This window comes from Sceloporus undulatus, chromosome 5 (assembly GCF_019175285.1).
Source record: "Sceloporus undulatus isolate JIND9_A2432 ecotype Alabama chromosome 5, SceUnd_v1.1, whole genome shotgun sequence".
NCBI classification, from domain to species: domain Eukaryota; kingdom Metazoa; phylum Chordata; class Lepidosauria; order Squamata; family Phrynosomatidae; genus Sceloporus; species Sceloporus undulatus.
The window spans coordinates 173,933,433-173,956,532 of record NC_056526.1 but is presented as its reverse complement, the minus strand read 5'-3'; the positions used below and the strand labels follow the sequence as shown (position 1 = coordinate 173,956,532).

The following is a 23,100-nucleotide window of genomic DNA, read 5'->3' as shown; positions in this document are numbered from 1 at the left end:
ATAAGGTATGTTGGTATTATTATTCCTCACACGATTAATTGGGAAGAAAGACCAAAGCTGAGGAATGGTAGATTTCCTAATTGTGAGCTCATGTCAGAGGCAGAAATCAAATGGGAGATTTCATCTTTGTAATGCCAGCTCTTAGCCCTATGTATCTGAAGAATTATTGGTCATTCGTTTTGAGTTTACATAAGAATTAATGGTGTCTTTTCTTTTCTATATTTAGCATGGAGCTTAAGCCATATCAGAAGATCGGTTTAAATTGGCTAGCACTTCTGCATAAACATTCGCTGAATGGCATTTTGGCTGATGAAATGGTAGGTTGAAAATACTGTGATCTTTTCTCATTCTGATGAAACCGTTTGTAATTGCATGACCAACTATGAGTGAATTATATAGGGCTGACCTTAGCTACCTAGGAGGACACTGGAACAGGAGATGAAAGAAGATTTTCCTTCAACTATTATCTGTTTATCTATGTATCTGTTGTATTGCATTTTTACCCCACCCAATTTGACAATTTTCTGCCTTCAGGCTTACAATCTGAAATCACAGAAAACACAAGGAAAAGGAGGTAGCAGTGGAGGAGGGAATTAAGTCCAGCAAATGCAAGAGGCCAGAACAATGGCAATTGGTCTGGACAAAAGGTCTTTCCTCAGTTGCCGGAATCAAGATACAATGGTGCTGTGCCTGACTACTGTTCTCTCCCTCAGAGGACAGAGCAATGACAGTTGGTCTGGAGGCAGGGCTTGTCCTCAGCTGCTGGAATCAAGGCACCATGGTCTCAGTGTGTGTTCTTCTATTCAGTTTAAGGAGGGGAGGTAATGAAGGGAGACTCATTACAAGACTGTTTTCCAGCTATCCAGTAATTCTGGCAGCAGGACCATAAAAAATAATGATAGAGGTAATGGCAACAATTATGCTCATGAGTAGTTAAGAAATCTAGGGCCCTAGATGGGATACCTTCAACTTCTGGAAGGAATAGTGAAAGGGAAAGGAAGGAGAAATTTCCCAGTTACAACAGCAATGGATTTCAAATTTGTAGTGTTTTGGGGTACATATGCATGATAGGCAGAAGCATGTTTGGATAGCAGCCATGACCTATAAGGACCTAGACTGAGTCATTGTGAAAGAAAACATAAGCTGGCCTGGGACAGGTCACTTAGTCCTGGTTTTACAATGACTTGTGATCGGGGGACGTATGGAATAGCTAGGGAGTAGGAATTGATGGGATCAAAAGCCAGCTGAGAAGCTGTTGTTTTAGCTGGGATTCCAGAATATCAAATACCAGTAACAAAAGTGAAACCAGCTGATGTGAATGGATCAGCATCAGCTGTTATTAAAAACCTGAGGGCCAACACTTGCTGGGAGAGTTGAGGGAAACAGAGCAGTCTAGATAGCTGGTGGACTTTTGTAAAGGGGAGAAGTGCTGGTTCTGCAAATAGAAAGGAAAATGCTTTTTGTGGTTGGGATGATATTAACTGTTCACAATGTTACATCACCATATGGTACATTCCCTATTGGCAACAAGAAGGAAGCAAATGCACCACGATGGCACCGATTTTAGGGTTAGGGACTGTGCGGCAACCACACAGTCCCTAACCCTAGCACAGTGTGGCGGCGTTCCGTCCATAAGGTGCTGCCATTATGCCGTAAGCGGCGCACGGCACTTGTTGCATCCGCCAATTGGCACACGTTACATCCGCCGAGCAGCACAAAAAGAACCCGTTTTTTCCAGGTTCTTTTTCCTCCAGAGGCATGTGGTCTGGCTGCTGCGGTGTCCCTCCAGAGGGAAAAAGGCCGCCAGCAGGCCACCCTTTTGGGGCAGTCTGTCCCCTGCCAAAGTTAATCAGTGAAATGTTGATTTCTAATTGCAACCTGGAAAAGTGATTACATTATATTTTGCTCCGTTTTTTACTTAGGGTTTAGGAAAAACCATTCAAGCAATTGCATTTCTGGCATATCTTTACCAAGCAGGTGACACAGGTCCACATTTGATTGTAGTGCCAGCATCGACAATAGGTAAGAAATGTCATAAATTATTTTTAGGGCTGCATTTCTATACAAGTTTACATAGGGATAAGCTTAGCTGAACTGAGTGACGCTTAACTTCCAAGTAAACATGCATAGAATTTGCTTCATATATTCTGTTTTATTTATTTATTTAAAAGATTGTACAGTGCACCTGCATTTTACACAAGTGTGACATACGCGGCTTTCAGCATATGCTGAAAGCCATGCCAGAAAAGCCCCTTGTGCGCCCCAAAAGATGTAATGGGGCGCGCACTCGTGATGCAGGGGCGCCACTGTACCACCGCAGGTGCAAGCCCCATTAATTCTAATGGGGCTCCAGCACACGCGGATTTCCCCTTATGCGGAACAGATCCCCGCATAAGGGGAGGGCCCACTGTGTGTCTTTTGCAGGGGTATCAGTTTTACTGATTTATTGTTTCATTTTTGTTCATTGTCAAGTACTTCGAAGATACTATTATAATTATATTAATTATGATATTCATATACATTTCTTCTGAGATGAGGCCATGGCTTATGAAGCTTTAAAATAAAAAAAAAATACATGTTCTGTCCTTTACCCAAAGAACTTAGACAGCACATAAGGGATTGCCTTTTAGCAGAAGAATCTTGTTCCTTTTTTCAGAGAAACCTTGTTGATTTCAGTGGAACTCATTCTCAGGTACAAGTGGCATTAGTTCAGCTGAGGGATGCTAACTGAAACAGGTCTGCCAGATGAATTTCATGGCTAAACATGATTAGCTTCTGAATCCAGCTGCATATCACAAATTAATTAAGACAATTTTAGATATGTACTTTAGTAAAATGAGCTGGAACTAATGTTGATATGAATGTACAGTTGTAAATATCTTCACAGTAATTATTCAAATCTCTTTTTTAATAGATAATTGGATAAGAGAAGTTAACCTGTGGGTGTCCTGAACGCCAAGTCTATTTTATTATGGTAAGAAATTCTGTTTAAGGTAAATGTAAGACTGATATACAACCTGATAAATCTTCATTGATTTTGAATAGCTTCATGATTTCATTTGTAGGACTCACAATAGCTGTCACTTTGAGGCCTAATATAACAAACACGCCTTTTCCGGGTGTCCACACAGGTTACCCCTTTCAACACACAGATTTGTAAGAAAGTTTTCTAGATGCAATGAAATTTTTTTTTTCCTTTAGGGTCTCAGAGAGACAGGAGGCATCTGAGATGGATATCCATAATAAAGTGGTGGATTTCAATGTATTGAACAACGTAAGCATAAAGCTACTTATGGAAATTTAGCTGTTTCCTTGTTTCCTAAGAAGTCACCTGCCTCCAATAATTCCACTTTATCCGGAGGTGAACCAGATCCAAACTTTCCATGTAAGCCCAAGATGAGGCTGACAAACGAGGAACGTTTGGCTTATTCTCCATAATACAGGGAGCAGGTTTAATTCTAGTGGAATCCCAGAGGGGTCTCTTTCCTTCATTTAAGAAAGGTGCAATGTGGGAACTGCTAGAGTGAAAAAGAGCGTAATCTTGTGGTGCCATGTAACCCATCATTCAGCAAGATTCCATTATCAGGATCCTTTCTTGCATTGTATTTGGAGTATACAGTGGTGCCTCGGGTACGAATTAATTCGTTCCGCCGCCGCTTTCCGTAACCCGAAAGCATTCGCAAGCCGAAATGCCATAGGCGCTAATGGGGAAAGCCGCGATTTCGTGCAATAGCCCGAAAGCACAAAATTTTTTTCGTAACCCGAAAAAACCTTCGTAACCCGGAACAGTTTTTCCTATGGGATTTTTTCGTATCCCGGAAATTTCGTAACGTGGTGTATTTCGTATCCGAGGTACCATGTACAGAGCATACGTGTAGTCCAAGGTGATTCAACATGCAAAAACCTACCTATGTTTTATCTAGTCAGTTGTTATTTATAATAGATACTTCTAAGTCCAAAACACTGTAGAAATAATCCAATTTGAAGACTGCTTTAACTGCCCTGGACCAGAGCTATAGACCTGGGAATTGTAGTTTATTGTGATACCAGAGCTCTCTGACAGAGAAGGTTAAATCCCACAAAACTACAGTTCCCACAATTCCCTAGCTTCGCCAGGGCAGTTCTCAAACTGGATTATTTCTGCAATGTGTTTGGACCTAAGTAAATAATTATCAATGTGATGGTTGAGGGGAAAGGGGAGAAAGAAGTTCTTATTGCTATTAACCTGAATGTAACAAATGCAAGTAGAGGTCATGACTATGAGTGAATGTACCCTTTTGAACATATGCATTAATTACATTAATTGGATTTGCCATCCAAAACAGTAGCCATGAAATTGATTTTATTCTTTAAAATAAAAGGGAATGGCAGAGGGTTTAAATCCTCTTCTGCTCCTAGTTTTAAATAAGCACTTTTAACCCTGCGCTTAGTATTTATTACAGGGGTAACAGCATTTGGTGCACGGAGTCATCTTCTAACAATGCTGGCTCTTCGTCTTAGATGACACCACCCCCTACAGTCGGTTATGACTAGATTCATGTCAAGGGACTACCTTTACCTTTTAAAATGTTCATGTCGGGGATTGGTCTGGTGTTTCTCTTTATGTGTGAAATAGGTTTTTACTGATATACGTGCAAAAAGTGAACTTGAAACTGAAACCAGAAAGCTTATTAATAGTATGATAACTTAGTTATTATAACACTAAATAACTCTTCACTTGCAGAAGTTCTAATAGAACAGTACTCATTTCCTTATACCACACAATTTTTTGACTCTAATAAAGGGTTAAGTAGCTGTTATTAGGTCAAGGAATGTAGATGAAAAATGCACTGTTGTTCTTTCATATTTGCCTCTTCGGGCTCTTATTAATGTCTGTTCTCTCGTTCGTTAGGTATAATTGTGCAATTAGCAGTGCAGAGATCGCAGCCTGTTTCCGACGAATGAACCTAAATTATGCATACTTGATGAAGGTCACATGTTGAAAAACATGGGTTCTGTACGCTATCAGCATCTGATGACTATTAATGTAAGACTTTCATTTGTGCATCTTATTGAGGGCACTCTTTCTCAAATGTTACTTAAGATGTTCGGTTTCTTCATTATTCTGTTGAAAGGAACTTGTCATATGTAGATTGTGCTTATTTACTTGGATAATTATGCTAACATATGATAGAACTTACTTCTGAGTAGCATACATGGATTGTGATATAAACCAGATACACTAGGGAACTTTCAATTCTAAAATTACTCTCACATTGTAAAAACAAAACAATTGGAAATTGACATTTGTTTCTTGGTTTGAACACTACATTTGTTTATTGAAAATCCTTGAAGGCCAGCGGAGGGGAAAGCTCTGTCTGTGTTGTACCATGAAATGTCTACTTCTTGCCCTATGTGATCCTACTTGGTCCGGGCCTCAGAGGGAGAGAAGAACTGCTGGACTGATCCCCTCCCCCCCCAACCATTCCCTCTCCTTTTGTGTTGTGTCTTTTTAAGATGGTAAGCTGAAGGCAGGGAACCATCTATTATCCCCTCTGTTGTAAGCTGCCCGGATTCCCAGTGATTGGGGTGGCATATAATAAATCCTATTATTTTTATTATATTTTACTACTACTACTATGACAATGTTCCTTGTTGCACAAGTGGTAGAAGGTCAAACCACTCTCTCTACAATCCTTGCATAGTTTGATTTCATCTTGTCATTGGATAGTATACAGGTTGAAATAGATTCTTGGGCTATGCATGCAGTGATTTGTACAGAGCTTCTTGATTTTTAGCTTATATTGATCTAAATTTAGCAGCTAGAATGGCTTTAGATGTATTAAAATGACCAGGAATACAAATGTTGTAAACATATGTTTCTTATCTTCACCATTTTGAATGAGCCTGGTAAGGATGATTTAAAAAGTTGAGAAATAATTTCCTTATTACCTAAACCAAAGTAACCACAGTATTCTAGTTTGGACTTACAGTGGGTAAACTGTACATGCGCCCGCATCATCGCGGGCAAACTTTATGCACTTTCAGCATACACTGAAGCCATGTGGAGAGAAGGGGCAAGCGCGTCCCATAGGGATGAATGGGTCGACACGCCATAGCGCGTGTGCAGATCGCGCGCCACCTCATGCATGAGCCCCCATTCATTTAAATGGGGCTCGAGCATAGGCGGAATTTGCTTTATGCTGGGGAGTCCGGAATGGATCCCCCACGTAAAGTAAGGGACACTGTATTTAGTTAGAAGAGGAAGGAAGCTAATCTTAGTTTAAGGTGTATTCAACCAGTGTCATTATCTCCTGCTTGTAGTTGGTACCTCATTCAAATGCAGGCTAACACCCAGAAGCAGGGCACTTTTTTTTAAAAATATAATGTATATACTACTGCATGTAAAATAAACTGAGAGCAGGTTTGGAGACCAAAATTACAGATTTGTGATAGGACCGTAGGTGTTAAGAAGGTGTACACACTAGACGTTACAACGAAAGAGATCGTCTGAAAATGATGACTTGAAATGAGACAAAAAACCTACAAATTCCTACAGCATTAGAGACGGCTTAGTTCAGAATGAAACGTATAAAATGTGTTGCAACTTTAATACCATAACTTGGCCTGATTAACACAAAAAAGCTGACAACATACACAAATGTTCTATTCGATCCTTCAAAGTCCGATTCCTCTCTCACTACCTTGAGGGGAAGTACCAGAAAGCTGTCACCGACACCATTTTCCCGCTCAGGCATTCAAAATGGGAAAAGTGGTGCCGTGGCAGAGAGTAGAGGGGAAACGTCATGCTTTTTTAGATGCTCCCAGGACACTAAGCTCTCACCCTTTGCCGGTTTACTCGAGAAAGGGGTGGTTTTTTTTATTATTTTGTAAGAATTAAAGTACAACACTTCCACTGACCTTGGGATGAATCAGGTTTTGGCAGTCAGTTTTTTGACTAAAATCTCTAGACTTATACGTGAGCAATACAGGTAAGTAAGGAGAAAAATTAAATTGCTTAACAATAAGAGAATTTATTGTCTTGTTGAAGAGACCATAGTGACTTGTTTTCATAGTCACTAATTATTGTCTATGTTTATATTATTCTTATGAAAATAGGCACAATCGTTTGCTGCTAAGGACTCCAGTTCAAAACATCTTTGGAACTTATGTCCCTCTTGAATTTTGTGATGCCACACATGTTCAGTAGCAGCACCAGTGAAATTCGGGATATTCCTTTAAAACAGTAAGTATATTTTGATACATTTTTCTATTCGAAACACGGTTGCCGGTTTTCTAATAGATGGTTTACTTCCTAACATTCAAAATCATGTTTTCATAAATGTCCATGTGTCTTTCAACGCAGGTTATACTGTAATAAGTGTTTTAGAAATTGCACCCAATTACACAATTTTCTTCAATCAAATATCTAACTTAAATAATTGCATTCCACTAGGATAAAAAGTGCATTTTAATTAAATAACATAATCTGATTGAGTACACTATATGAAATACATTTTATGCTTTTGATTTTTATTCCTAGGAGGCATCTGAGGAACCAGTATCTATGAAAAGGAGAGAATTGCACATGCCAGCAGATAATCAAACCATTCTCTGAGACGAGTAAAAGAAGAGGTAGGTTTTCATTTTAACCTATTGCAATTGTTTCAGTATAAAACAATCATTATTTGAAGAGGCCAGCCCACAGATGCTGGCGAAACATCAAGAATAAACCTTCTAGAACAGGGCCACATAGCCCGAAAAACTCACAAAAAACTATGGATGCCGGCCATGAAAGCCTTCGACTTCATAAATCATTTGGCTCAGCATCCTTAAACAGAACATCTTCCGAGCAGGTGTAGCTTGATCCCATAGTCCTTGTCTGCAAATAATTCAAAGCTTTGGTTTTGACCCACCAGGTCCTTAAACAGCTGCCTCCCAAAAAGATATTGTGGAGTGGTGTGAAATGTCTGACAAACAGGAGATTATACCAAGATCTCTTCAGCTCATTGAAGAATCTATTGACGTCACGGTATGTATGTTTTAAATTTTCTCTCCCACCTTTGTCCTTTTGTTGAACAAAGCCAAAATACTGACTTCAGTTGAGATTGCAGGTGTGTTTATCTATAACATGCCTTCAAGCCGCCTGTAGACTTATTGCCTCCCCACAAATTTCAAAGGGTCTTCTTAGGCAGAAGGTGGTTTTGCCAGTTCCTTCCTCTGAAATAGAGCCACTTGGATCTTGGCAGTCTCGCAAAAAGCAGCAGGAGCAGCAGCATCCACAATTTTATGAACACACTTAGAATTGGTGTATAGTTTGCAATTCATTCATGCTGTACATCCATTTTGTTCATAGAAAAAATACAGAAATGGGAAATTGATGATGCAGCTAAGAAAATGGCCAATCATCCTCTCTTACATCGCCAGTATTATACGTCGGAAAAACTAAGGGTGATGTCACAACTCATGCTCAAGGTAGGATGCTAGATTTAAATACTACAATAATTTTTTGATACACTTTAAGTCAGAATGAGCCAAATATCAGCTGTTCACCTGTGTGTTCAGCATAAGTAAAGGTTAATTAAAGTCTAAGATAGGCCAAGTATCTAGCAAAATTTTGCTGCAATTATAAATATGTCACAAATTAGGAATAAAATTAATGAGAGTAAAAAGTTCTGTGATTTGTCAAAGTCCAGCTTTATTTGTCACGAGAGGATGATAAACAATGGAAAGTGAACTACAAAGTTCATTGGTTGTTTTGCATATGATGATAATGTGTAACATGCACGAACCACAGTGAACAGTGAGTTCATGTTGGGATTTAAAATAGCCTTGTGAGATTTATCCTTTCTTGACACCATTGCTTCCAAAGGACCTCACCCCATTGTCTGTGCACTCCAATTAAAATAAGATAAAAGTCATATTGGCCTATCTAACAATTCTTGAAGTATTAATTGTGATACTATGATCCACAGTTCACATATACCATGATGATTTTATAACAGTGTAGGTGAAATTGTGCTTGAGTGTTCTTGTTAGTTCTAAACAACTTACTTTATTTGCTACCTTTTTGTTTGTTTTTTAGGAACCAACACACTGTGAAGCAAACCCTGACCATTAGAAGATATGTCTGTGATGACAGATTATGAATTGCATTGCTTTGTAAACATATGCAAATATTCGGGACTTTAAACTTGGAATGGACCTCATTTTCGATTCTGGAAAATTTAACATTGACACGCATTTTATCTGAGTTCAAAGAAAAGGTTTTTTACCAATGTATTTGGACATCTGCAGTGTTACATGTTATATATATGTGAGCTGAATTCAACTGTCACCTGTTTCGGGTGTCATAAAAGCCTATAGAAATATGGGCTTCAGTATGGAAGGCCTGGTTTCAGGTCCATGAAGTTCTGTATCGGAAGGTCTTTGGAGACATAATACAGTGGACCCTGTTTTATACGCTGGGATTTGGTTCCAAACCCCCCGTGTATACAAAATGTGGATGCTCAAGTCCCATAATATAATGACATAGCAAAATAGTGTCCCTTATAAAAATGGAAAATCAAGGTTGATATTTGAAATTTATACTTTTTTTTGTAATATTTCCAACTGCGGATGCTTGTTGTGTATAAAATCCATGTATAAGAATGGTCGACTGTAGACATAACACTAACTAGACATATGGTCAGCAGTTGTTCATACTATTTTGAACTTACGTCTGGCTGCTCCCACATGTTGGTTGTTATTACTTGCTTAACACTGTGCCTGTCTCCTTTACCTATGGCAGTGTGCTATATGTATGGTGACTCGCTTAAATAGGTAAACGAGAACTTCAGCTTCCTTGAAAAGGGTGGGATCGTGCATAATTAAAATAAAAGATGCAAATATTTAATAAATATGCTTAGTTTTGCTGCTGAATACTGTATATAACCAACTATAAGTTTGACCTCATCTATACCTTCAGTGTGTGTATGGTGTTGCGCAGCAGAGGGACTATTGAAACAGCAATCAATCATCCATGAGGCTTTCTGCTTCAGCATTTCAGCCTTCACTTCACAGACAGAGAGGTGTGCAGGTGGGAGAGGGACTATCAAATAAACAGCAATTAATCCCCCAGGGCTCTTTCTGCTTGACTCAAGAGAAAAAGAAACGACTCTCCTGACTGCATGGGGAAATCTGAAAGAACTGCTATCACATTACCATACTGACCCGTAAATAAGTTGACCTGGGATTTTGGGGTCAATTTTGGGGCATACATTTTCGACTTACAGTGATGGTGAACCTTTTAGAGGCCAAGTGCCCAAACTGCAACCCAAGACCCACTTATTTATTGTGAAGTGCCATGTCCCTCTGGCTTTCTAGTAACAAACTGGGGCGACGGCACTGGTGCCTACAGAGAGGGCTCTGAGTGCCACCTCTGGCACGCGTGCCATAGGTTCGCCATCACTGGATTAGTATATTAGGTGCTCATATCTGAAACACTTAAAGCAAGAAGTCGGCTGCATAGACTGAAAGAAACAATCTGAAATCTGTGGTACTTACATTCAACCTGTTCTCAGTTTGTGTGTGTGATTGTACACACTTCAGGTTCTCAGCAAGGATGTGATTTTTCTTAATGTCTGTACTTTCCTCCTTTAGGGTGATAGAGTTGTCCTTTTTAGCCAATTTACTATGATGCTAGATATCCTAGAGGTTCTTCTGAAACATGAGCAACATCGATACCTTAGGCTGGATGGAAAAACACAGATTGCTGACAGGTTAGTAAAACCTCAAATGACAGTGCAAGTACACCATTGATGGGTCCTACTAATATTCATTTTTGCCTCTATTTGGATTTGATTGTTGGTATGTACTGATGATGAAGTAGAAAGCATTGAACACCAGAAGTGTTATAATTTCAGAATGCAGTTTATTTCCCTGCATATGGTACATGCAATGAAAGGAAACAGACCAATAGCCGTAAAGCTTAAAACAAAAATTATAAAGTACAGGCATACCTCAGTTTACAAAGCCTTTCAGTTTTTTACAAAGTCTTTTTCTCCCCATGCAGCCTTTCCTCTTTTCCTTTTTGTCATCTAGCTGGAAGTTTTTTCTTAACAGCATTAGCACTGGGAGGACGGTAAAGCACTGGAGAAACATAGATATTCTGTTGCCAGGTTGTAGCAGCATGTGTTCAGTAAACAACACAATCAACCTTGACCTGGGAAACAGTCCTATACTTCTCAGCCAATTGTTGTCTGTGCCTGCCTACAACATGAAAAGTAATATCAGCTGTAAAGTCGAAGTAATATCAGCTGCCTCTGAAATTCCTTAATGAGCATGGGTGAACAGCAAAACAGGAAAAAAATTGGAAAGTGAATTAGCCTGCATCACCTGGTACACCCATGTTTTTAAAAAGCCTAGACTTAAATGTTTGGCCACCAAAATGGAAGTCATAAGAAAAGTAGAGTGGGATGAAAGACAAAATTACCCTGGATGCAGTTTGGAAGAGGCCTCTGGAAGGGTCAAAATGTTCTTGTTTACTTATGCAGGACTTATCTGACTTGGATGTTTCATTTCAAATGTGCATACTGTTAGTTTTGAATAAAAACTTCAGTGAAACATACTGAACTGCTTTTCCTTTTTTGTGGTATTTGAACCTATCTCTGTTCTTCCCATGTTATTTCTACCTCTGCTACCAAATTTTCTGGTAAAAAAAGTAATGCCCAGAACACATCTACTTCATTCACTGAGGTATACCTGTATTGCACATAATTCACTCTATATATATATATATATATATATATATATATATATATATATATATATATCAGCAGATAGTTTAACTGAAAATAAGAATATTAAATGATTGATAATCAAGATGACTAGAAAAGTTTGAAACTGATTGCATGCCATTTGTTTATCTACATTCAGTGATGTGGACTGACTCCATTGAAATGTTTTGTGATTCAGGTAATGTGAAAGGCATGCCTGTGGGATGAGGTCTGTAATGGGCAATTTGCACATACACTTGATACTAGCAGTCTGCATGAACATATATGTGTCTGTCCTATAGTGTTGAATTGTGGAGGACAATCCCCACCCCCAAGTTGCATACTGATGGTAGTTTTGTTTTCATTCTTTTCTGTAGGATACACCTGATAGATGAGTTCAATTCAGATATGGATATCTTCATTTTCTTGCTTTCAACTAAAGCTGGAGGTCTTGGAATTAATCTCACCTCAGCCAATGTGGTCATCCTTCATGATATTGATTGTAACCCTTACAATGACAAACAGGCTGAAGACAGATGTCATAGAGTAGGGCAAACCAGGTATGGGATTCTTTGTTTAATTTATGAAGGCAGCAGATGTGTGTGTTACAAAAGTTTTGGATTGCCTGTGGAATTCATAGCAGATTCATAACTGTTTAAGCTGACATAAGTAACATGGTATTACACTGGATAGGACTTTCCTCTGTTTTCCATTTTCTTCTCCCTTTTTCAAAGTTGAGCATAGTCTTTATATATGTATGGGGAAAACTACATACATACATACATACATACATACATATTCACACTGTTTCTTGGCAGTAGGATTCACCTTTCAGAATGTTTTTTAAGCTTAAGTGATAGGCTAGATGATTCTCCTATATTTATCATATCACTTGAGTGAAGTGGTAGATAAAAACCCAAAGTACAGGTGCAGATCCTAAGGTTGAGCCTTTACAAATTGAAACCACTGGTCAAAAACTTAATTTACTGACATTGTACAGTGATTTGAACCCAAGTGAAAAAAATTAGGTTTTCAGAATGGGGTCAATATTCTGTTCTGGCATTCAGAGTAGGTTTTGAACATAGGAGATTTACTGCACTATAGTTCAGGGAAAGGCATTTAGAATTCTCAGCTAGAGAACGTTTAGGCCTCACTGAACTACAAACACCAGAATGCAACAGGAGGCAGACAGAGCAGTAAAAGTGGAATAGCAGCACTATAAGAGTGTAGTGCAGTAATCTAGCAACTAACAAGGAATCATTCCCCTCATGTGGAGAGTGAATGATTATGGTGAGAGTTAACGTGGCACATTCTCTTCATGTGAAGAATGATAATATGAAGAGGAAAGCCCCTGCTACACAAGGAGGCCTTTCACATTCCTAGTTACATAGGTTCAAAACACAAGAGCAAAAAAGAGCAGCTTCCAGCTGTGACAGGGGTATGGCATGCAGACGATGCATGCCCCCAAATTAGCTGTGGCCACCAGAAAAAGGAAAAAGCCTTCCTTGCTGGCAGCCCATTTGGGACCGTGGTGGTGGGCTGCTTTAAGAGCAGGCTGTATGGTTGCTGCAGTCCTCAGGCAATCATGGATGGAGTGACCTCTGGCCACTCTATCATGCCTGTCGGCTTGACCCCACTGAGAGTTGCCACACGTAGAACACAGACTTTTCTATTCAGGTGGTTGTTCTGTCTGTGCAAAGAGGTGATGATAGAGGATGCAGGGCTAGTGTGCTTTCTTCCTCACAAGTTGATTTTAACTTTCTTTTGAATGTTGAAATAGGGACTGGTTGTTACCGTCATTGTGAGTCTAAGAGGAGGTAGTCACCCTATTCCCCCCAAATAAAAATAAATTGGACTATAAACACTGTTTTCTGTAGCATAATGTGCAATTTAAATGCAAAGAGTGTTTTTCTTCCTAAATCAGTAACGTTGATTTATAGAATTATATGAACAGGCTGGTTCTTTCGTTTTCATTTTTAGAGAGGTGAAAGTCATAAGGCTCATAAGTAAAGGGACTATAGAGGAATCTATGCTCAAAATCAGTCAACAGAAGTTAAAACTAGAACAAGACATGACAGCAGCAGATGCAGGTAAGTTCTCACAAAGCCACCCTAGATACACCAAATTGTGAAGGAAAAGTGAGAGTGGTTTATGCATTTAGTGATTTTTTTTTTAATAAAGACATTTAAAGTTATGCAACAGAATCTGCAGTTCAAGCAAAATCTATCTTAGCTAGTTCACAGCACAAATAACTGATGGTAATGGCAGAGATACCTTAATGCTCCTAATGGATGTTGGGGACAGACGTCATGCACTTCTCCTTGACAAATAGCCTTCTTGAACATTGTCCGAAAATACTTGCTCTCATATGGAAAGAAGTGCAGATGGGGGTGGGGAGCATGTTTACAATGGGAATATATTGGGCCTGAGCAGACAGGCCAAAATAAAGCTGCTTCAGGTCACTTTGGAGGTATGCTGTTTAAGTGATGCATGCATCCTAAGAGGCCAGAGGCTGTGGCAAAGCCATGCTCCAGTCCTAAGGACTGGAAAACAGCTTTGGCGCAGCTTCTGGCCTCTTAAGATGCGTGTGTTATTTAAACAGCATAACTCCAAAGTGACCCAAAGCAGCTTTATTTTGGCCTGTCTGTTCCAGCCCTATTTTCAGACCTGGAATACAGCACTGATAAAGGCACAGTTCACTGCACCAGGTTTTCCAGAGCCTGTATTGATTAGTGCTCCATTGATTAGTCTGGAGCTGTAGGATTCAGTTTATATGTCACTGTTTTCCACAGCAGGACTTGTATGTAGTGGCATGGACTAAGCATTTATTGGAGTTATATATTGGCCTATTTAGTCATCAACGCGCTTATAGAAAGCGCGGGATGAGTCCGTCCTGAATTTTCCTTCGCAAAGAAAAGCCAATGAATGAAATAATTTTTTGACAATGTTCCAAACCGGCCTCTCCTTTTGTAGAGATTCAGGTATCTCAGTTTACAACCTGCTGCTCTTTAATCCAGTATTTCTCTGCATAACAGTCCAAAGAACCACAGAACTAGCTTTATATTCCTGAATAAGTGTTGAGCTAGTGTTTTGTAAAGTGTTACTTACTGAATCCTTTCTGTGACACTCAATGGACTTCCAAATGCAGTTAGTGATGAAATGTTGCGATATAATCTACTGAGTTTTAAAAAGCCACATTGGGCATGCACAAGCACTTGTGTGCACAGTGTCCTTTTCTGTCAGCAGGGCGGAACAATTTTTGTGTATAGACTGGTTTGTGCCAGTGTTTTATAAGTACAGGCCCAAGAAACTCTCACATCTCTTACTCCCTCTTACAATAATGTTGATTCCAAATCACTGGAACAATATTCCAGTGTTAAGTCACCAAGATTATAAAAAGGGTATTTGCTGGTTTGTAAGGCCTTTTTAACAATGACAAGGATGATGATGGTGATGATGATGATGATGATGATGATGATGATGATGATGATGATGATGATTGTAAGTCACTTTGAGTCCCAACCTGAGGGAAAAGTGGGATAGAAATAAATAAATAAATGTTATTGTAGTAGTCATGGTGAAACTCAGAGCTTGGATCATTGTGGTTAGAGTGTTAGGATTCAGCTGTGATTCTCATTAGGTGACTGAGGCCTGTTACAGACTGCCAAAATAAAGCTGCTTCAGGTCTGTTTGGAGGTATGCTGTTTAAATGATGCATGAGTCCTAAGAATCCGGAAGCTGCACCAAAGCTGCACTCCAGTGCTTAGGAGTGGAGTGTGGCTTTGGCGCAACCTCCGGACTCTTAGGACCCATGCATCATTTAAACAGCATACCTCCAAAGAGACCCGAAGCAACTTTATTTTGGCAGTCTGTAACAGGCCTGAGCTAACGATTGCCCCTTAATCTAAACTTCCTCACAGGGTTGTTGTGAGGACAAAATGAGAAGGAGGAAGAGTAAAGCACCTTGGGTTTCTATAGTGACTTGAATTTCTTTGAGGGGAAAATAAGGGCCCTAGATATAATGACAAAAATGTCTCAGTATAGTTTGTGCTGGATTACTACTATTAGTACCACCTGTGAGTGTAACAGTCTTACTTAAACAAAAGTTTGTTTCCTCCCCCCCCCCCCCCAATTAGTTAGTGAGATTACTGAAAGAAATAATTTGGCACAAATGTAGCAATGCCAATGTCAGTGTGTGAGGTCTTGTATTGGAGGCCTGGGACAATTGCTTCATGTTCATTTCTTTTAGTTGTATAGATTATAAAAACTGTTTTATAAAATGCTTCATACATGTGCAGCTCTGATATACAGTATTTCTTTCCCTCTACAGGAGAAGAAGGAGCCATTCCAGTAGATATAGCAACCCTATTAAAAACATCATTAGGTCTTTAATAATCATGTAAAGAAAAACATTGTACATATTTTTTTTATTGGAGGAAAAATAAAATGTGGTGCTTCAAGAACTTTTTGTTATTAAATACATTTGTATGGACATTTATAACTTTTTGTAATTACCCGGTTGTCTTGCTCATGACATAGTTTCCCCCTACTGGTACTCAAAAGCAAAGTGTGGAGCTGATGGAAAAAATGTAGTGCATAAAATACCACAAAAGCTAACTCAACAAGGCAGTTTTAAATGGGGACCCTAGTTTTAATGGAACTGCTAATGCTTAAAATTGTTCCATATTTTTGTAATTATTTCTACCTCCAAATATATATATAGAACCTGTCTATTTCACTGGATGTGTGGTTTTTTTAATGTGCCTTATTTTAAATGCCCATATTTGTTGTCTCTTTGCTTGTTTTTATTTGAAGTACTGTACTGTTTTGTATGGAATTGTTCACATAATAAAATTTGACCCTAACAGACTGTGTTTTTGCTAAATGGTTATTTGAAATACAGAATGGAATGACAAAAGTCTAGGTCTTTAAAGGTACCTTTTATGAAACACTGTAACTTTATACTGAGGCCTTCTCATTATTGGTTCTTAAGAATTCTTTAGTTCTTCTAAATTCATGTTTTGGAATTCTTTAACCAGAATTCTTTATCCTTTTGGACACCAACCTTAGATGGTTTTTAAGAAATGGTAAGAATGTCAACTGGCCCATCAGAAAACTTTGAGACCCGTGAGTTTTTAAAATTATTATTTTTAATGTCCCTAAGCAGTTACGTGTTTGTAATCACCTTTGATTTGTCCAACTAAGTTTAGGAGTGTATGGATTATATAGTAAACTTCCTTATCAATTTTCCTGTTAAGGTATAATTGTATGGTTTTATAAATAGATGTTACTTTGACTTTTATGAGTATAGGTAACTTATAACTGAAGTGTTTTAAGATACTAAGTGCTGTACAAAAACACTACAAAAAGGACAGGTCCTGCCCAGTGGGCTTGCAATCTAATTAAATGCAATAAAGTGTTACCAGCCTCTTACTCTTTCTCTGTTCTTGAGTAATTTTTCTTTTTTTCATTGTGTCTTTCTCTACATCTGACAGTACCTTTGAGTTACTGTATGAGACTAATATTGGGTCAAGTAGTTTGTGTAAGCCAACATTGTATTTTAAGTCATGAACACAAGTCAATATTGACTAAAGAGCATGATAGCAAGAAATCAGCAAGAAGAAAAATAACCAAAATCAGCAAAGGGGGTGGGGGTTATTGGAATAATAAACCCCCGGGGTTTTGTCAGTCTACTGTGAATCAGTTTTGTTTCTCTCATTGCATATACTTACTATAGTTCTCCTTACAATAGTAGAGCACATGCTTTGCATAGAAAAACACTCAAACAGCTTCAATCCCTACCTTCTTCAGTTAATGATCATGCAGCAGGGCAGAAGTGATGAAAAAACACTACCCTAAAGAATTGCTGCCAGTCAGTTAAAAGACATGATCAGACCGCTGCTTCCTAGGTCCTAAGTAATAACCCAGTGGTATTGCTCAGTTTCTACCTTTCTGTTAAATAAATTGGGCCTACATACTATGCATATGTGTGAATGTATGCACATATATTCTGTTCTGAGCCTTCTTGTATATTCAGACAGTGGCTGACTGGTGCTAGGCCAAATGGGCAAGCCAGGCAATCAGTTTGAAGGGATCATGCTAAAATTTGATAATACATATAAAATTATTTAATAGCACTCTTGTGATCTACTGGGATACATGCAGCTGTACAGGAATAGCTCCATGTGTTCAGGTATCAAACAGATGATTGGTAAAATTGGGGAAGAAAGCTGTTTTCAAAAGGGTTTGAAAAATCTAAAGAATGTTACTAGACATACAGTACTCATTTTCATTTTCCCCAGAAGGTGGCAGCATTAGAACTGGGAAAACATGAACGATGAGAGAATGTGGAATTAATATGGAAAAACAAAGGGGTAATCTAATAAAAGTTTAGATTTTTAGAAACATTTATGGGGCATAATTATAAACCTAAAATAAAAAATTAGCTGAGCCCATCACCACTTAAAGCAGCAGAGACTAGTCAATGGAATTTGTGAGTCAATGCAAACCTTCCCATGAGCACCATTCCATTAATACTAGTATCATACTGCCTTTATACAAATCCAAAGTGGACCTACATCCAGCAATGTGTGTACAGGTCTGCTCACAGCATTTTAGAAAAGGATATTGTAAACTGAATAAGGTACAGAAGAAGCAACCTGATTATCAAGGGACTGGAGCAATTCACCTATGAGGAAAGTTCAGAAAGTTTCCCATAGAAAAAAAAGCAAGTAAGGGATGATAGACCCAGCATGGCATAGTGGTTTAAATGTTGGATTACAGCTCTGGAGACCAAGGTTCAATTCCCTGCTGGGCCACAAAACCCACACGGCCTCAGGATGGCAATGGCAAACCAGCTCTAAACAAATCTTGCCAAGAAAACCCCATGATAAGTTTGCTTCAGAGTCGTCCTAAGTTGGAAACAACTTGAAGGTTCACAAAGGGGTGATAGAGGTGTGTTATGCACAATGTGAAGTAGATAGCAAGAAACTTTTTCTTCCTATTTAAATACTACAACCTGGGATCATCTACTGAAGCTGAATGATAGGAAGTTTAGGATCAATTAAACAATTGATTCATAGAGTGCATAGTGAGCCTGTGGAACTTATTCCCACAAGATATAGCTATGGCTGTCAACTTAGATGACTTTAATGGGAGACTGGATAAATTAATGGAGAATGATGCTGTTTGTGGCTAGTAAAACGGGATGTTTTATCTCAGAGCCAGTCTGCTGGTGTACTGTCAGTTGCAGGAGAGCACAAGGGCACATTAGTGTTCATGTGCTGTTGGAGTGCTTCCGATAGATAACTGATTAGCGATTGGGAGTGGAATGTTGGACTAAATAAATTTCTGGCCTGATCCAGCATGGTTCCACTTACATTCTTACTATGCTTGTGTACATTTGCTATCTGAGTTGTGGCTGGCAAGTAGGGTACATGAGAAATGGGAATGCTTTTCAGCTGAAGTACTTATATTATAAAACAGGTTGCTAAGATAATTTCTGCCTATGTTTCAGAGAACAATGACAACCCTGAAAATACAATGTACTTTTAAATATTTTTGACTCTCAAGGTATACTTCAAGGTTGCTATTTAACGATTTTTACTTTTTATGGAGTAGGGTTATTTTCTGTTGTAAGATGCTTTGTGTTCACAAGCTTCCAAAAAGTAGGATAGTGGAGTTGTGCATAACTGATTGAGGGGGCGCTTTACAGACGGGCCTAAGAGGCGCCGTCCTTGCACCGCGATTACGCGTGAGGGGCGGCGCTTCCGGACGCGCCTTGCCCCTCGCGCATAACTGATACGTCAATATAGCGGCACCCTATACAGATAGGTGCCGCCATCTTGACATAGCAGACGCTCTGTGTCCGCATGTCCCAACCCGGAAGAGACGTCGCGAGTGCGCGCTTTGGCACTTGCGATGTCTCTTCCGGGTTGCCGGAAGGAGTGCAATTTTCGCACTCCTTTTTTGCAGCGCGGAGGAGTCGCGTGGTTTGGCTGCTGCGGCTCCTCCACGCTGCAACTGGCAGCGGCCTGAGACCGCCCCTTTTGGGCGGTCTGTAATGGGCCTAAGTGTCTAACTAGGAAGACCCAAGTTCAAATTACTACTTAACCACAAAATTCATTAGATTACCTTGTGCAGTCACTCTTACTCAATCCAGTTTGCCTCACAGGTAAGGTCTTGAAACTTGAAATCACTTCAATTTATTGCTACCTTTGCCCTTTCCCTCATGAGAGCTTAGCAAAATACATACTTTTCCTCACCATTTCTTCAAGGAAACAGGCTATCAAACTTAACCAAGGCTATGTCAAAAAATTGTCTTGTGGCTTTTGAGCAGTTTTTGTTGTTCATGATCAAGAAGTATCATGAAAACAGGCAATTTAAGATCTGTGTAAAGTTTGCACTCTTGGGGCTGTATTGTCTTTCTCTAGCATGGGGCTATAGTGCTTTGTTTTACACTTTTTTTACACCATTTATCTGTCATGAGCCCTTGGGCTAAGATGGAGCTACAAAAGGGAAACAATACATATTCCCTGAAGGAATAAATTACATTTCAAACTTAGATGCATTTCCCTCTTTTACTACTTCCTGTTCCTTTGTCCATATTTCTCATTTCTTTAACATCACAGTTCTCTTCCTCTTCAGTGCCCCAATTTACCAGCTTTTCCCTCTTGCAACCTGTTCATGATTTTGATCTCCTCCTGACGTGATTGGTAGTGCCCCCCACTCCCCTTTTGTCTACATTAAAGCTGTTTAATAGAGTGGGCAGAGGTTAAGCCGGCAGAAGTCACGTCAGTGATCAAGCACTCACGTGGGCCCAAAAGCCTCATTTGCTAATGGGACAATCCCAGCAGACTAGAAAATGGGAAAGAAATTGTTGCATTTGGTACATTTCAATAGTGCTGGGTCCCCACCACCCCCGACTCTGAACCCTTATGTACAAGTTTTGGGAAGCCAAAATTTCTATGTGCATTTACATACCTGATGCTTACTGGAACAAACCATAAAAGCCATATGCCTGATTATTGCCAGACGAACAATATGTGCAAGGCTGACATTAATTCCTATTGAGATCCACTGGTAGGTGTTTTGTAATTCACAAAGCAGTCCTTAAATTGTTCATAATGTTTCAAACGAAACTGACACTAGGTGAGGAAGACAATTCATTGGAAAAGTTACAAACACAGGAAACTGCTTTATTTGTTTATATAGCCACTATTTGTGGCTGCTGTGATGGGTAGAAGCTCATGACATTTCATATTATGTATTATGTACGCTACTGCTAGATCCTCCTTTTACTGGAGAAGCCATAGATTGAATCTTGGACCTTCTACATTCAAAGCCCATATTGGAACTAGATCAGAAGTGGAACCATGTGTTCTTCCATATGTTGCAGTGCAGTTCCAATCAGTCCTAGTCAACATAGCTAATAGGGAGAATGCTGCAAGTTGTAGTTGACAAATATCTGTAGGGCCACATAGTACCCATCACTAGACTAGATTTATACACAAGAGAATTCCACTGACATGAGACAGAATAATTATTTTTCCTCCCTGATTTCTTCCTGCATATGCTCCTGAGGACCCACTGGGCCAATATGGCAGGTGGTACTTTAAGCTTCAGAGGAGAAACATGGGGGGAAATATTGTTCTAGTGTCCTTCCACAACTGAGAAACCTCTGCTGGGCTCTGGATCTTTCTCCACATAAAGGACCCCTTCCTATTTGCAATGAAATAAGTCTGTATGAATTCATCTTGATCAAATGAAAAAAATTTCATGGAAGAAGCTTGGTTCAGTGGGGCATGGATACCTGAATCTTAGTGTTAGTTTCTCTAAGAATAGACTCATTACATAACTGGGATTTATTTATTTGTTAGTTTAACATTCAACAAATGATTCAATGGGACTAGCTGATAAGACTAATAAAATGCAGGCCAGAAACATCTTCAAAACTGGATTAATCTAGATTTAGTATGTTATAATGACTATTCGGTCAGGTGCAGGTTGTTTATAAAGGGCACTTTTTATCCTTAGTGGGCTGCAGTGCCATGTCCAATTGCACCAGGTAACATCACAATACCCATGGCTGGCAGTTCCAGCTAAAAGGCAGGGTTTGAGGGAGAGGCATGTGCTGGTGCCAGGAAAGCAAAAACAAAATTGGTGGGGTTGTGGGTTGGAAGAATTGCAAGGGTGCATTTGGGTATGCAAAACCTTCAGAGTCTCCATGCAGCCCATAAGCCACACCTTTCTCACCATGCCTTATAGCTTGGAGACTGGAGTCCAATTCCTCATGTACATCACCAATGGGTGCAAATTAGATTTCCTACAGAGTGAGACCAGATGTTACAGATTCAGACCAGACTGGCCAGAGTGAGACCAATGATTCAGGTCATGGATGCTTGGAATAAAGGAGTAACCATGATTTTTTGCATCTCCAAAACAAACCTACTATCTTCAGGTGTGGAGGAGGTTGTGCTCAAGTAAGATGCAGCCACCAATCCATTCAGCTTCTGTACATGAAACTGCAACTCTGGTAGTTTGCAGTAAAATCTGAGTATAGTCTCTTCTAAAAGGTGGCAAGCAATCACTATTTCCTGAGTTATCTCTAGGTGCACACATCTAGGTTGCATTTACACTCTGCATCTATTCTGTATTGCCCCTTTAAACCTCCACAAAGGATGGACTATGTTAAATCACTTTCTGACGCTACTTCTAACTCCATCTGAGGCAACATAATTTGGACCCAAGCATGGAATCCCACTCTTGAAGCACTTTCACATTATACAATTATAGCACAGTGATCCCACTTTAAGCGCTCTTGTAACATCCTATGGAATGCTGGGGCTTGTAGTTTGGTGAAGTACAGTACTAGAGCTCTCTGGCACTAAAGCACTAGGGAATACTCCTCCCTTCACTGCAAACTCCAGAATACCATAGGATGGAACTATAGTTTTTAAAATGGAATTGTAGTGCTAAGATTGTGTAGTATGAAAGGACCCATGGTAAGCACTTATAAATGTTCCTTTCAATGTGAACCCTCAAGATGGAGCACCTGTCTTGGATCATTGAGACAAAATGCACTATGAGGATGGCAAAACTTTCCAAGGAAAGGATGAGGAATTCACTTTTTTAAAATTTATTTTGTCACGTATCAGGTGCTTAATCCCTCCAGAATAACCTGCCTTTCATTACAGATGAATTATCCTCACAGTAATTGCTCTTCTCTGCAATTTGCCTTTGGGCACATCAAACACAAACCTTTTGTAGTTCCTGAGCATGCCTGGTCTTTCAAACAGAAGAGAACCTCGCATATACAGGCAATGTATGAGAAGAGCAAAAATTCTGGATTAAATATCTCAAGTAG

General features: G+C 39.4%; 1 pseudogene; it reads left to right on the top strand.

The window, feature by feature from the left end:
• LOC121931084 overlaps positions 1–17,168 on the top strand; it is a 56,821-nt pseudogene extending 39,653 nt beyond the window's left edge.
• The last annotated feature ends 5,932 nt before the right edge of the window (positions 17,169–23,100 follow it).